Genomic DNA, 17020 nt, shown 5'->3' with positions numbered 1-17020 from the left:
CATCATTAGTCCTACAAGCGACAGCTTCCACCCACTTAGACACATAATCAACTCCAACCAGAATGTACTCGTATCCAAAAGAAGATGGAAATGGCCCCATGAAATCTATACCCCAAACATCAAAGATCTCAACTTCCAACATAAAGTTCAGCGGCATCTGATCACGAGCAGAAATATTTCCCATCTTCTGACATCTATCGCATGTGAGGTAAAACTGATGACAGTCATGAAAAATAGTGGGCCAAAAGAAACCTGCCTGAAGAATCTTGTAAGCGGTCTTAGTTCCTCCACCATGGCCTCCACATTCTTTAGAATGGCACATCTCAATGACATTCCTCTGCTCCATTTCCGGTACACATCGTCTTATCAACTGATCTGACCCATATTTGAACAAATAAGGATCATCCCACACATACTGTCTGACATCATGTAAAAACTTCTTCCTTTGGTAGTGTGTCAGATCATTGGGCAACACTCCACTCGCTAAATAATTCGCTATGTCAGCATACCATGGAGTAGTCAAAATGGCGAAAAGCTGCTCGTCCGGGAATGACTCTCGTAACGGTAGTGTGTCCTCTTCAGACTGATCCTCATTGACAAGTCTACTCAAATGGTCTGCTACCACATTCTCACACCCTTTTCTTGTCCTTGATCTCAATATCAAATTCCTGTAGCAATAGAGTCCATCTAATCAACCTCGGCTTGGCGTCTTTCTTATTCAGCAGATACTTGAGAGCGGCATGATCCGTGTAGATGATGATCTTAGACCCAATCAAATAACTTCTAAATTTCTCCAAGGCAAAGATCACAGCAAGCAACTCCTTCTCTGTAGTAGAATAGTTCAACTGTGCATCATTCAGGGTCCTGCTTGCATAATAGATCACATGTGGCAGCTTATCAACTCTCTGACCCAAAACAGCTCCAACAGCATAGTCACTTGCATCACACATAAGCTCAAACGGCAAGTTCCAATCGGGTGGCATAATGATTGGGGCAGAAGTGAGTAGCTTCTTCAACTTGTTAAATGCAACCAAGCAATCCTCATTAAACTCGAAATTCACCTCTTTTTGCAATAAGGTGCACAAAGGCCTGGAGATCTTGGAAAAGTCCTTAATGAACCTCCTATAAAACCCAGCATGGCCTAGAAAACTTCTTACTTCTTTAACACTCGATGGAGGCGGCAATCTCTGAATCACATCAATCTTGGCCTTATCAACTTGTATGCCCTCCTTTGAAATCACATGACCCAATACTATCCCTTGTTGAACCATGAAGTGACATTTCTCCCAATTAAGCACTAGATTGGCTTCTTGACATCTTTTCAGAACTAAAGACAAGTTATCCAGGCATGCATCAAAAGACGAACCAAAAACAGAAAAATCATCCATAAATACCTCAATGATTCTTTCCACCATGTCAGAGAAAATAGACATCATGCATCTCTGAAACGTTGCAGGCGCATTGTACAATCCGAATGGCATCCTCCTATAAGCAAATGTACCAAATGGACATGTGAAAGTGGTCTTCTCTTGATCCTCGGGTGCAATAGCAATCTGATTGTACCCACTGTACCCATCCAAAAAGCAATAGTGACTATGGCCGGCCAACCTTTCCAACATCTGGTCAATGAATGGCAAAGGAAAATGATCCTTCCTTGTTGCGGTGTTAAGCTTCCGATAGTCAATACACACACGCCAACCGGTTTGCGTCCTTTGGGGAACCAACTCATTATGCTCATTCTTCACCACGGTAATACCACTTTTCTTCGGCACCACTTGAACAGGACTAACCCACTTCGAATCACTGATAGGATAAATAATACCAACATCCAACAATTTGATTACCTCATTACGCACAACTTCCTTCAGAGTTGGATTCAGTCTTCTTTGGGCATCACGAGTAGGCCTAGATTCCTCCTCAAGTAAAATTCTATGCATACATACTGTGGGTCAGATTCCCTTGATATCGGCTATGGTCCACCCCAATGCTAACCGATTTTCCTTCAGAATTCTCAAGAGTCTTTCTTCCTCGCTTGCACTCAAATTAGCTGCAATAATCACAGGCAAGGTCTCATTCTTTCCCAAAAATGCATATTTCAAGTGCTCCGGTAACGGTTTCAGCTCCAATTTAGGTGCTTGCTCAATAGAAGGGAGCGTCTTTTGATTCGTAGGCACTAACATTTCAAACTGGTTGAACCACTTATTTCTGAGAGGTCGGGTGCCTTCCAAACGTGTAGGAGTTGTTTCCACGATTTCATCTAATTCACTGGACTCTGGTGTTCCCAAAGCAACCTCCAATGTATCTTCTGCAAGGCTAGTTTCGCACACTTCCTCAACCAATGGGTCCAAACTATCAATCCTCAAGCAATCATCCTCCTCCTTTGGATACCTCATTGCACCAAAAACATCAAACTCAACTGTTTCACCAAGTACAGACATTGTCAACTTCCCATTACTCACATCAATCTTGGTGTTCGCCGTGGCCATGAACGGTCTTCCCAATATGATCGGTAGCTCATTATCTCTAATGGGGGGTATCTTCCATTTCAAGAATGATAAAATCAGCGGGCATGATCAAATCTGCAACCCGAACCAGCACATCTTCAACCACACCTTTCAGAACCTTTACTGAACGATCTGCCAATTGAAGAGTAACACTAGTAGGTTTAAGGTCTCCTATGCCCAACTGTGCGAAAACTGAATACGGCATCAAATTAATACTTGCTCCCAAATCCAGCAATGCCTTCTCAAACTTGTGATCCCCAACCAAACATGGGATCGTAAAACTGCCAGGGTCTTTCAACTTTGGTGGCAGCTTCCTTTGCAAAACCGCACTAACTTCTTCACTCAAACACACCTGCTCATGCTCTTTGAATTTCCTCTTGTGTGTGCACAATTCCTTCAAAAACTTAGCATACTTAGGAATCTACTGAATAGCATCAAGCAAAGGAATGTTGATTTCCACTTTCTTAAACATCTCTAAAATTTCCTTGGCTTGCTCATCCTTATTCTGCTTCCATTGACGTTGAGGGAAAGGTAATGGAGCTCTTGGAATAGAGGAAGTAATCTCGGCCTTCTTGCTAGCATGCGTAGCAATGTGCTTTTCTTGTTTCTTTCTTTCCTCCTCTTCCTCATCCTTAACCTTAACTTTATCCCTCTTGTACTTTTCCACTTGTTCAGGATCTAGCATCTCAACTTCATCCTCATTACTTGGATTATCCTCTTGAGTAGTGCCCACTTTGTTGTCAATCACTTTCCCACTTCTCAAAGTAGTGATTGCTTGTTGAGTGCTCATTTTACACTATTTTATGATACTAACTCCCTAACTCAGAGTGCAAGAACTCGATATTTTGTGTGTTGTTAGTTTGTTTTTTTTTTATATAGGATAAAATGAGCAAAGAAGTGAAAAGGAGCCAAAAGAGCCATTTTTAGATGTTTCCTAGTCAAACTAGGAAAAGTGGAGAAATCCTGGTCAAACCAGGAAAGGGGCCGAAATCCTAGTCGAATGAGGATTCCTAGTCACACTAGGAAACATCAAGTCCAGAACCATCATTGCGGAGCCAGAAATGAGAAATCCTGATTGAAACAGGAAATCCTGGTTGAACTAGGAAACCTAACCCAACTAGGGAAAGGAGTCCTAATGACACTAGGAGACCCCAGGGGCAATATGGTCATTACGAGAAGTCGAAATGGATAAAGAATCCCTCATTTACAAGAAATCCTAGTTGCACTAGGAAATGTTGGTCAAAGTCAACTCCACAAAGTCAAGGTTCCTGAAGCTTCTAGAAGGTGGTGAACATCCATGGGAATAAATGGAGGGAAGAAATGAATTCGAATTCAAATGGTCAAGGGTCAACTATGAAAAGTCAACAAGTCAAATGGGCCATGGGCCTATGCAAATGCCGAAATCTGAGGGGCCATGCATGCATGCATGCACCAGCCCAAGATGAAGCCCAATGCGCAAGCTTGAAGGTGGCAGCCATGAAGTGAAACCCTAGGGGGGCTGGCGTGTGGCCCTTAAGCCCAAAGCCAAAGCCCTTGCCGCAAGCCCAATGCTCTCCTAACCCTAGCTGCTGCTGCACTTTCTTGTTCTTGCCTCCCAAGGAATCCTAGCTGAAAAAAGAAGTCAAAACCCTGGAAAACAGAGCACCAATTTCGACAGCAATTCTGTACGTCTCCAGAATGAATCAGGTAGCATGACATATATGGTTGGAAAGATACGGATGTTAGCTTCGCAGGGAATTTTACGGATTTCGATTCCGAGTTTTCTAGCTCAAGATATGGCCATTTTAGTGGAGGTAGCGCAGCAGTTCCGCGAGCTGAAAAAGGAGTTACGCCCAAAAAGAGCCCAAATCAGCCCAAGGCCCATGCTTGGCCGAAAATTATAAGCCTTGGTGTGCAAGGAATGCACTTATCCCACATTGAAGAGAAAGAGAAATCTCAGCCCCACTTCCCTCTATAAATATATCTCTAAAAATCAGAAAAGGGGTTCGGTTCTGAAGTTCTCTTCTCTCCTCTTTAATTTTCAGAAACCCTAGCTAGCCTCCTTCTCTTTCTTTTATTTTTCTGAAGCAAACCCTAGCAGCCACCATCTCTTTCTTTATTTTTCTTGTGCCGCAGCCACCTTCTCTCCCTTCCTTTTTATTCTTCTTCTTTTCTTTTGTGGCCGAACCTAGCAGCCACCTTTTCTTGTGTGCTTTCTTTTATTTTGTGCTGAACTGAAGAAGGAGGATCAAGTGAAGCCGCAGCCACCACCACCAAGTTGCGCCACCAAGCCGCAGCCACCTCCAGCAGCCACGCCATCACCACCTTGCTGCCACCTTGCCGAGCACCTCAGCCTCCTCGCCGTGGAGCCCAAGGCCGAGCAGCCCCATTACGCACCACCATTGCAGCCGCACCTCCACCTTGCTGCCCCGGCTTGATCTCTCTCCCTTTCTTTTATTTTCATTATTTTAATCATGCATTATTTATTTGTGAATTTAATTATGTGTAGCTGAATATTGGGCTAGGGCTAGGATGAAGCCCTAGCATTGCTGTTCACTTTTACTATGGATTATTAATATTTTGATTGTTTATATGTTCACAAATCTTGGATCTCTGTTTAAATTGAATCTATTTGTTTCGCATCTTTGACTGATCACCTTAGGTTGCATGCATCTAGATATATGTTGTGAAACTAAATAAGCTCGAAAGGATGATAGTTTCAATAGGCAACAAATGGGTATCCTAAGATAATATTCATGAGAAAAGAGATCATAGATGACAAACAGTACATTAATTTGGAGCCATGCGCTATGTGTTTGTCACTCTCACAGATCGTAACGACTCTTGCATGGGTAACAGCTGCCTTAGCTTAGAACTAGGGAACATGCAAGTTAACTGGCTAAGGAAGGCCCAAGAAGCTCTTAGTTTATGCACAGTAAGGGGAGTAATTGCTAAAAGTGACTAGCCAAACCTTTTAGTAGACGAACTTTGTCAACATGTTTATCTATTGATTGTTAATATCCATAGTAGAGTGAATGATATGCTAGTGGTGGATTCTGACCCCTAGTGTTTCTTTATTATTGTTTTATCCAAATTCATTCAGTTGTTATTTTAAAGTTTTGTCATTTATCTGTTAGTTTTTATAGTCTCAAAAACCAATCAAAACCCCCCATTTGCGTGTGTGAGTTAGAGTTGATTTAATTGAATTTAATTAAGTTAGTGATCATAACACTAGTACAATTCCCTGTGGGATCGACCTCGTATTTGTAAGCTTTGCTACTCCGCGATTCGTGCACTTGCAAGTTAACCTAGAGCTCAGAAAAGGTTATTTAATTTGCTCTAGGACAACATACAACAAGTTTTTGGCGCCGTTGCCGGGGAATTGTTATTTGTGTTGGTTGCTAGCTTAATTAACTTTAGTTAAGTCATTTTAGTTAGGTTTTATTTTCTGTTTTTATTTTTGGTTCTCACTGATTTCTCTTGTTTCTAAGGTACAATGAAGGAATCAAATTCGAAGATCACTCCTCTTTCACGTGTAGAAGGCCAAAAGGTGTTGAGTGCGTACAAGGGAAGATCGAGACTCAATTGGACACCATTAAGGATGAGGTCGACTCTTGTGTCGCCGAAAGGGAGTGAATCTGAAGAAGCATATGAAGAAGAGAAATCAGAAGAGGAGGCCGAGGAGACCTTGCAGCCGAATGCATCTCAAATGAGAATACCTTTGAGTGATTATTCGTCTCCAACGCTTCTAGCTCAACCTACGTGCATTGTTTACTCTCAAGTGGAAGCTGATTTTGAACTTTCAAGTGGGACAATCAAACTTCTTCCATCATTTCATGGGTTAGAAGGAGAAGATCCCTACGTACATCTTAAGGAATTTCATGCGATATGCGAGATTGGCAAGCTGAGGGGATTGAGCGATGATCAAAAGAAGTTAAGGTTATTTCCATTCTCTCTTAAAGATAAAGCTAAACATTGGTTGTTTTCCTTGCAGGTCGCTTCTATTAAAACATGGGAAGAACTGGCATCTAAGTTTCTGTTGAGGTTCTATCCAGTTAGCAAGACTATCATCATGAGGAAGCAGATCTTAGGGTTTACACAATCAGAGGACGAAGTGTTTCATGAGAGTTGGGAAAGGTACCAAGAGCTTCTGACTTCGTGTCCACACCATAATTTTGCCCCATGGATGCAGATTGAGTACTTTTATGAGGGTCTGTTGGATCAAGATCGTAATATGGTGGATATGACATGTGGAGGAGCACTGAAAAAGAAGACTTTTGAGGAAGCATGGACACTCTTTGACACATTGGCATTGAGTTCACAGCAGTGGAATAGACGGAAAAGAGTGGAAAAGAAATCAGCTATGGAAGCTGAGATGTCTGAGCTTAAGCAGATGATGCAGGTTCTGATGGCAAATCAGGAAGCTAGGCCATCACATGGAGAGTCATGTTTTGAGGTTGAAAAAGTTCAAGTTAGACCGAGTGTACAGTCCCCTGTTAAGCAACGAAGTACTTATTTGGAGGACATGATGGCTACATTAGCCCAGAGTACAGCTTCGATGTCTAATGATACTAAGACGTTTATGAATAAGACTGAGGAGCAGTTGAGTGTCACAGCTAAAACTATCTCGAATTTGGAAGCCCAATTGGAACAAGTGACTTTGACCTTGGACAAAGTGGTAAAGGGTGCACCAATTCAGGATAAGGCCGAAGCAATCACTACTTTGAGAAGTGGGAAAGTGATTGACAACAAAGTGGGCACTACTCAAGGTGATAATCCAGGCAATAAGGATGAAGTTGAGGTGCTAGATCCTGAACAAGTGGAAAAGTATAAGAGGGATAAAGTTAAGGTTAAGGATGAGGAAGAGGAGGAAAGAAAGAAGCAAGAAAAGCACATTGCTACGCGTGCTAGCAAGAAGGCCGAGATTACTTCCTCTATTCCAAGAGCTCCATTACCTTTCCCTCAACGTCAATGGAAGCAGAATAAGGATGAGCAAGCCAAGGAAATTTTAGAGATGTTTAAGAAGGTGGAAATCAACATTCCTTTGCTTGATGCTATTCAGCAGATTCCTAAGTATGCCAAGTTTTTGAAGGAATTGTGCACACACAAGAGGAAATTCAAAGAGCATGAGCAGGTGTGTTTGAGTGAAGAAGTCAGTGCGGTTTTGCAAAGGAAGCTGCCACCAAAGTTGAAAGACCCTGGCAGTTTTACGATCCCATGTTTGGTTGGGGATCACAAGTTTGAGAAGGCATTGCTGGATTTGGGAGCAAGTATTAATTTGATGCCGTATTCAGTTTTCGCACAGTTGGGCATAGGAGATCTTAAACCTACTAGTGTTACTCTTCAATTGGCAGATCGTTCAGTTAAGGTTCCAAAAGGTGTGGTTGAAGATGTGCTGGTCCGGGTTGCAGATTTGATCATGCCCGCTGATTTTATCATTCTTGAAATGGAGGACACCCCAATTAGAGGGAATGAGCTACCGATCATATTGGGAAGACCGTTCATGGCCACAGCGAACACCAAGATTGATGTGAGTAATGGGAAGTTGACAATGTCTGTTCTTGGTGAAACAGTTGAGTTTGATGTTTTTGGTTCAATGAAATATCCAAAGGAGGAGGATGATTGCTTGAGGATTGATAGTTTGGACCCATTGGTTGAGGAAGTGTGCGAAACTAGCCTTGCAGAAGATACATTGGAGGTTGCTTTGGGAACACCAGAGTCCAGTGAATTAGATGAAAACGTGGAAACAACTCCTACACGTTTGGAAGGCACCCGACCTCTCAGAAATAAGTGGTTCAACCAGTTTGAAATGTTAGTGTCTACTAATCAAAAGACGCTTCCTTCTATTGAGCAAGCACCTAAGTTGGAGCTGAAACCGTTACCAGAGCATTTGAAATATGCATTTTTGGGAGAAAATGAGACCTTGCCTGTGATTATTGCAGCTAATTTGAGTGCAAGCGAGGAAGAAAGACTCTTGAGAATTCTGAAGGAAAATCGGTTAGCATTGGGATGGACCATAGCCGATATCAAGGGGATCTCACCCACAGTGTGTATGCATAGAATTTTACTTGAGGAGGAATCTAGGCCTACTCGTGATGCTCAAAGAAGACTGAATCCAACTCTGAAGGAAGTTGTGCGTAATGAGGTAATCAAATTGTTGGATGTTGGTATTATTTATCCTATCAGTGATTCGAAGTGGGTTAGTCCTGTTCAAGTAGTGCCAAAGAAAAGTGGTATTACTGTGGTGAAGAATGAGCATAATGAGTTGGTTCCCCAGAGGACGCAAACCGGTTGGCGTGTTTGTATTGACTATCGGAAGCTGAACACCGCGACAAGAAAGGATCATTTTCCTTTGCCATTTATTGACCAGATGTTAGAAAGGTTGGCTGGCCATAGTTACTATTGCTTTTTGGATGGGTACAGTGGGTACAATCAGATTGCTATTGCACCCGAGGATCAAGAGAAGACCACTTTCACATGTCCATTTGGTACGTTTGCTTATAGGAGGATGCCATTCGGATTGTGCAATGCGGCCGCAACATTTCAGAGATGCATGATGTCTATTTTCTCGGATATGGTGGAACGAATCATTGAGGTATTTATGGATGATTTTTCTGTTTTTGGTTCGTCTTTTGATGCATGTCTGGATAACTTGTCTTTAGTTCTGAAAAGATGTCAAGAAGCCAATCTAGTGCTTAATTGGGAGAAATGTCACTTCATGGTTCAACAAGGGATAGTATTGGGTCATGTGATTTCGAAGGAGGGCATACAAGTTGACAAAGCTAAGATTGATGTGATACAAAGATTGCCACCTCCATCGAGTGTTAAGGAAGTAAGAAGTTTCCTAGGCCATGCTGGGTTCTATAGGAGGTTCATTAAGGACTTTTCTAAGATTTCTAGGCCTTTGTGCACCTTATTGCAAAAAGAGGTGAATTTCGAGTTTGATGAGGATTGCTTGGTTGCATTTAACAAGTTGAAGAAGCTACTCACCTCCGCTCCGATCATTATGCCACCCGATTGGAACCTGCCGTTTGAGCTCATGTGTGATGCAAGTGACTATGCTGTTGGAGCAGTTTTGGGTCAGAGAGTTGATAAGCTGCCACATGTGATCTATTATGCAAGCAGGACTCTGAATGATGCGCAGTTGAACTATTCTACTACAGAGAAGGAGTTGCTTGCTGTGATCTTTGCCTTGGAGAAATTTAGAAGTTATTTGATTGGGTCTAAGATCATTATCTACACGGATCATGCAGCTCTCAAGTATCTGCTGAATAAGAAAGACGCCAAGCCGAGGTTGATTAGATGGACTCTGTTGCTACAGGAATTTGATATTGAGATCAAGGACAAGAAAGGGTGTGAGAATGTGGTAGCAGACCATTTGAGTAGACTCGTCAATGAGGATCAGTCTGAAGAGGACACACTACCGTTACGAGAGTCATTCCCGGACGAGCAGCTTTTCGCCATTTTGACTACTCCATGGTATGCTGACATAGCGAATTATTTAGCGAGTGGAGTGTTGCCCAATGATCTGACACACTACCAAAGGAAGAAGTTTTTGCATGATGTCAGACAGTATGTGTGGGATGATCCTTATTTGTTCAAATATGGGTCAGATCAGTTGATAAGACGATGTGTACCGGAAATGGAGCAGAGGAATGTCATTGAGATGTGCCATTCTAAAGAGTGTGGAGGCCATGGAGGAGGAACTAAGACTGCTTACAAGATTCTTCAAGCAGGTTTCTTTTGGCCTACTATTTTTCATGACTGTCATCAGTTTTACCTCACATGCGATAGATGTCAGAAGATGGGAAATATTTCTGCTCGTGATCAAATGCCGCTGAACTTTATGTTGGAAGTTGAGATCTTTGATGTTTGGGGTATAGATTTCATGGGGCCATTTCCATCTTCTTTTGGATACGAGTACATTCTGGTAGGAGTTGATTATGTGTCTAAGTGGGTGGAAGCTGTCGCTTGTAGGACTAATGATGCTCGAGTGGTCTTGAATTTCCTTAAGACCAATATCTTTGCCCGATTTGGTACCCCGAGAGCAATCATTAGTGATGGGGGGTCGCATTTTTGCAACAAGCTGTTTGAGGCCGTGATGAAGAAGTATGGAATAAGGCATAAAGTGGCTACTCCCTATCATCCTCAGACGAGTGGGCAAGTGGAAATATCGAATCGTGAGATCAAGTTCATTTTGGAAAGAACAGTGCTCGCCAATAGGAAGGATTGGTCTACCAAGCTTAATGATGCATTATGGGCTTATCGCACCGCTTACAAGACACCCATTGGAATGTCTTCGTTTCGATTAATCTATGGGAAAGCTTGCCATTTACCAGTTGAGCTTGAGCATAAGGCATATTGGGCGATTAAGAAGTTCAATTTTGATATTCATGCCGCTGGTGAGAAAAGGAAGTTGCAACTTAGTGAGCTGGAAGAAATACGACATTTCGCATATGAGAATGCTAAGTTGTACAAGGAAAGGACCAAGAGGTACCATGATAAGAAGCTACGTCCAAGAGAATTCTTCGTCGGAGGGAAGGTGTTGTTATATGATACAAGATTACGTCTCTTCCCAGGCAAGTTGCGTTCGAGATGGACCGGACCTTATGAGGTGATTAGAGTGTTTCCCTATGGTACAGTTGAAATCAAGAATCCGAAGAATGGGAACATATTTAAGGTCAATGGTCATCGTGTGAAACCTTTCCTTGAACCTGATTTTGAGCTGAACCAAGAGAAAATTGATTTCTAGTACAAGACTAGGTCTGGCTGAAGACGTGAAACTTAGCGCTTCTTGGGAGGCAACCCAAGGGATGGATGACGACGAGGAGGTGATTTTGTACATGTGCATGGGCGAGCATTTTCACATCAGCCAAGGTACGTTTTCACCCTCTCTTTGCTCAGTTCAGTAGTTTTGTTTTATTTATTGTTTTTCCCTTCCTCCGTTCATTATAATGTGCATTACATCTGTCTTTCATTTAAACATTGAGGACAATGTTTCTTTTAAGTTTGGGGGTGGGGAATGCATTGCATTTTTGAAAAAAAAAAAAAAATTTTGAGTCTTTTTGTTTATTTTGTTGTTTTTAGTCCCCAACTAATTGATTTCAGTATGTATGGTTATTTTGAGCATGTCTAGCTTGTATATATAGTATGTATTCTTCTTTATCTAGTATTGTTTCGTAACATGCTTTACAACTCTATGGACTTGTGGCCTTGTTTTCATGAGCTTAAGTGATGACTTGCATGCTTAGAGATGCATATACTTAATAGAGTAGACTTGTATAACCTAAGTGAGCTCTTGAGCCCTGTACTTCAATTCTTGAGTGTTAACGTTACTCTGATATTTTCTTGTCATATAAAGTCGTTGTGATCTCATTATTCTTTCTTTTGATTAAGTACTTGGAATATAATTGTGAATCAAAAAGCTAGAACTTCTCTCTTATTCTATTCAAAGCATGGATATAACTACATGAATCTTAGGAGATGATATTAGGCCTTGTTTGTTTTTAACCCATAGCCTAAAGCCTACCCTGTGTTATAACCCTAGTCAAACATTTTGAGCCTAATGACCTTTTCTTTGTTCACCCTTATACCAAACCCTAAGTTTGGGGGAGTTTCACTCCTCAACCTGTTTATCTTACTGATGGATTTGCATTGAGCTAATGAAGCTGTGAGGTTAAAAAGAAATGTGTGTGCATAGCTTGGAAGAGAATGAATTGTGCTTAAGAGTGTTTGTCGTTCCCTTTCCACCAAAAAAAAAAAAAAAAAAAAAATCAATCAATCAAGAATCAAAAATCAAAGGGAAGGGACGATTTCAAAAGATGGAAGTGGAAAGGTGTTCGAATTCGAGCTATGAGTGCAAAATTATGAAGGAATGCCTCCATTATTGTTTGGTGCAAATCCATAGTCTGTAGCCCTTTGTTATCCGTTTCATTTCAATACCCTATCCTAACCTAAGCCTCCATTACAACCCTTATTAAAGCCCTACTTGATCTTGGGAGAATTGTAGTTCATTATGTGGAGTCTAGATAAAAGGGAAGCTTATGGTTATTGATTCTGTTCCAAGTATTTTAATTCCTTCTATTGAGATCAGTATTTTTGTTCATGGTGCCTGTCTTTCATGATTAATATGTGAGCTTTTTGTATTTATTTATCATATCATCTCTCACATATACTTGAGTGCACGTATTGACCCAATATCTGAGCGTTTTATTGTTGAGAGTATGCCTTAGTGAGAATTGAAGTTGAATCTATTTTGTGTATGCTGATTTAGTCTAGTTTGTCTAACCACTTGAGTTTGTGTCAAGGATGGTCTATATATTTCATGGAGGGTAAGGTATGTTAATTGAAGCATTATTAGAGATTGAGGAATAAATTCTATATGTATCTTGCTTGACTATGCTATTTATGGCTGTACTTATGAAGTCATGTGTTGGGATGTTTTGAGTCTGTCTTGAGTCTTTTCTTTGTTCTTTTTGCTCGAGTACTAGCAAAATCTAAGTTTGGGGGTGTGTTGAGTGCTCATTTTACACTATTTTATGATACTAACTCCCTAACTCAGAGTGCAAGAACTCGATATTTTGTGTGTTGTTAGTTTGTTTTTGTTTTTATAGGATAAAATGAGCAAAGAAGTGAAAAGGAGCCAAAAGAGCCATTTTTAGACGTTTCCTAGTCAAACTAGGAAAAGTGGAGAAATCCTGGTCAAACCAGGAAAGGGGCCGAAATCCTAGTCGAATGAGGATTCCTAGTCACACTAGGAAACATCAAGTCCAGAACCATCATTGCGGAGCCAGAAATGAGAAATCCTGATTGAAACAGGAAATCCTGGTTGAACTAGGAAACCTAACCCAACTAGGGAAAAGAGTCCTAATGACACTAGGAGACCCCATGGGCAATATGGTCATTACGAGAAGTCGAAATGGATAAAGAATCCCTCATTTACAAGAAATCCTAGTTGCACTAGGAAATGTTGGTCAAAGTCAACTCCACAAAGTCAAGGTTCCTGAAGCTTCTAGAAGGTGGTGAACATCCATGGGAATAAATGGAGGGAAGAAATGAATTCGAATTCAAATGGTCAAGGGTCAACTATGAAAAGTCAACAAGTCAAATGGGCCATGGGCCTATGCAAATGCCGAAATCTGAGGGGCCATGCATGCATGCATGCACCAGCCCAAGATGAAGCCCAATGCGCAAGCTTGAAGGTGGCAGCCATGAAGTGAAACCCTAGGGGGGCTGGCGTGTGGCCCTTAAGCCCAAAGCCAAAGCCCTTGCCGCAAGCCCAATGCTCTCCTAACCCTAGCTGCTGCTGCACTTTCTTGTTCTTGCCTCCCAAGGAATCCTAGCCGAAAAAAGAAGTCAAAACCCTGGAAAACAGAGCACCAATTTCGACAGCAATTCTGTACGTCTCCAGAATGAATCAGGTAGCATGCCATATATGGTTGGAAAGATACGGATGTTAGCTTCGCAGGGAATTTTACGGATTTCGATTCCGAGTTTTCTAGCTCAAGATATGGCCATTTTAGTGGAGGTAGCGCAGCAGTTCCGCGAGCTGAAAAAGGAGTTACGCCCAAAAAGAGCCCAAATCAGCCCAAGGCCCATGCTTGGCCGAAAATTATAAGTCTTGGTGTGCAAGGAATGCACTTATCCCACATTGAAGAGAAAGAGAAATCTCAGCCCCACTTCCCTCTATAAATATATCTCTAAAAATCAGAAAAGGGGTTCGGTTCTGAAGTTCTCTTCTCTCCTCTTTAATTTTCAGAAACCCTAGCTAGCCTCCTTCTCTTTCTTTTATTTTTCTGAAGCAAACCCTAGCAGCCACCATCTCTTTCTTTATTTTTCTTGTGCCGCAGCCACCTTCTCTCCCTTCCTTTTTATTCTTCTTCTTTTCTTTTGTGGCCGAACCTAGCAGCCACCTTTTCTTGTGTGCTTACTTTTATTTTGTGCTGAACTGAAGAAGGAGGATCAAGTGAAGCCGCAGCCACCACCACCAAGTTGCGCCACCAAGCCGCAGCCACCTCCAGCAGCCACGCCATCACCATCTTGCTGCCACCTTGCCGAGCACCTCAGCCTCTTCGCCGTGGAGCCCAAGGCCGAGCAGCCCCATTACGCACCACCATTGCAGCCGCACCTCCACCTTGCTGCCCCGGCTTGATCTCTCTCCCTTTCTTTTATTTTCATTATTTTAATCATGCATTATTTATTTGTGAATTTAATTATGTGTAGCTGAATATTGGGCTAGGGCTAGGATGAAGCCCTAGCATTGCTGTTCACTTTTACTATGGATTATTAATATTTTGATTGTTTATATGTTGACAAATCTTGGATCTCTGTTTAAATTGAATCTATTTGTTTCGCATCTTTGACTGATCACCTTAGGTTGCATGCATCTAGATATATGTTGTGAAACTAAATAAGCTCGAAAGGATGATAGTTTCAATAGGCAACAAGTGGGTATCCTAAGATAATATTCATGAGAAAAGAGATCATAGATGACATACAGTACATTAATTTGGAGCCATGCGCTATGTGTTTGTCACTCTCACAGATCGTAACGACTCTTGCATGGGTAACAGCTGCCTTAGCTTAGAACTAGGGAACATGCAAGTTAACTGGCTAAGGAAGGCCCAAGAAGCTCTTAGTTTATGCACAGTAAGGGGAGTAATTGCTAAAAGTGACTAGCCAAACCTTTTAGTAGACGAACTTTGTCAACATGTTTATCTATTGATTGTTAATATCCACAGTAGAGTGAATGATATGCTAGTGGTGGATTCTGACCCCTAGTGTTTCTTTATTATTGTTTTATCCAAATTCATTCAGTTGTTATTTTAAAGTTTTGTCATTTATCTGTTAGTTTTTCTAGTCTCAAAAACCAATCAAAACCCCCCATTTGCGTGTGTGAGTTAGAGTTGATTTAATTGAATTTAATTAAGTTAGTGATCATAACACTAGTACAATTCCCTGTGGGATCGACCTCATATTTGTAAGCTTTGCTACTCCGCGATTCGTGCACTTGCGAGTTAACCTAGAGCTCAGAAAAGGTTATTTAATTTGCTCTAGGAAAACATACAACATTGCTTCAGCCTTATCCTGAATTGGAGCACCCTTTACCACTTTGTCCAAAGTTAAAGTCACTTGTTCCAATTGGGCTTCTAAACTTGAAATAGCTTTAGCTGTGACATTCAACTGCTCCTCAGTTTTGTTCATGAATGACTTGGTATCATTAGATATCGAAGTTGTACTCTGAGCTAGTGCGGCAATCATGTCCTCCAAATAAGTACTTCGTTGCTTAACAGGGGACTGTACACTCGGTCTAACTTGAAGTTTTTCAACGTCGAAACATGCCTCTCCATGTGATGGCCTAGCTTCCTGATTCGCCATCAGAACCTGCATCATCTGCTTAAGCTCAGACATCTCAGCTTCCATAGCTGATTTCTTTTCCACTCTTTTCCGTCTATTCCATTGCTGTGAACTCAATGCCAATGTGTCAAAGAGTGTCCATGCTTCCTCAAAAGTCTTCTTTTTCAGTGCTCCTCCACATGTCATATCCACCATATTACGATCTTGATCCAACAGACCCTCATAAAAGTACTCAATCTGCATCCATGGGGCAAAATTATGGTGTGAACACGAAGTCAGAAGCTCTTGGTACCTTTCCCAACTCTCATCAAACACTTCGTCCTCTGATTGTGTAAACCCTAAGATCTGCTTCCTCATGATGATAGTCTTGCTAACTGGATAGAACCTCAGAAGAAACTTAGATGCCAGTTCCTCCCATGTTGTAATTGAAGCGACCTGCAAGGAAAACAACCAATGTTTAGCTTTATCTTTAAGAGAGAATGGAAATAACCTTAACTTTCTTTGATCATCGCTCAACCCCCTCAGCTTGCCAATCTCGCATATTGCATGAAATTCCTTGATATGCACGTAGGGATCCTCTCCTTCTAACCCATGAAATGATGGAAGAAGTTTGATTGTCCCACTTGAAAGTTCAAAATCAGCTTCCACTTGAGAGTAAACAATGCATGTAGGTTGAGCTAGAAGCGCTGGAGACGAATAATCACTCAAAGGTAGTCTCATCTGCGATGCATTCGGCTGCAAGGTCTCCTCGACTTCCTCTTCTGATTTCTCCTCTTCGTATGCTTCTTCAGATTCACTTCCTTTCGGCGACACAAGAGTAGGCCTCATCCTTAATGGTGTCCAATTGAGTCTCGGTCTTCCCTTGTATGCACTCAACACCTTTTGGCCTTCTACGCGTGAAAGAGGAGTGATCTTCGAATTTGATTCTTCCATTGTACCTTAGAAACAAGAGAAATCAGTGAGAACCAAAAATAAAAACAGAAAATAAAACCTAACTAAAATGACTTAACTAAAGATAATTAAACTAGCAATCAACACAAATAACAATTCCCCGGCAACGGCGCCAAAAACTTGTTGTATGTTTTCCTAGAGCAATTATAATAAACCTTTTTAACAACTCTAGGTTAACTCGCAAGTGTACGAATCGCGGAGTAGCAAAGCTTACAAATACGAGGTCGATC

At 41.5% G+C, this 17020-nt stretch overlaps 2 pseudogenes; one reads left to right on the top strand and one right to left on the bottom strand.

Annotated features, from left to right (window-relative positions):
• Window positions 1-629: 629 nt before the first annotated feature.
• Window positions 630-17020, bottom strand: part of LOC147299463 (uncharacterized) — a 113135-nt pseudogene continuing 96744 nt past the window's right edge.
• Window positions 11297-17020, top strand: part of LOC147299465 (uncharacterized) — a 35291-nt pseudogene continuing 29567 nt past the window's right edge.

This window comes from Dryas octopetala, chromosome 1, assembly GCF_963921425.1.
Source record: "Dryas octopetala chromosome 1, drDryOcto1.1, whole genome shotgun sequence".
NCBI classification, from domain to species: Eukaryota; Viridiplantae; Streptophyta; class Magnoliopsida; order Rosales; family Rosaceae; genus Dryas; species Dryas octopetala.
Note: the sequence above shows the minus strand (reverse complement) of the source record. Positions and strands in the feature narration are given on the sequence as shown.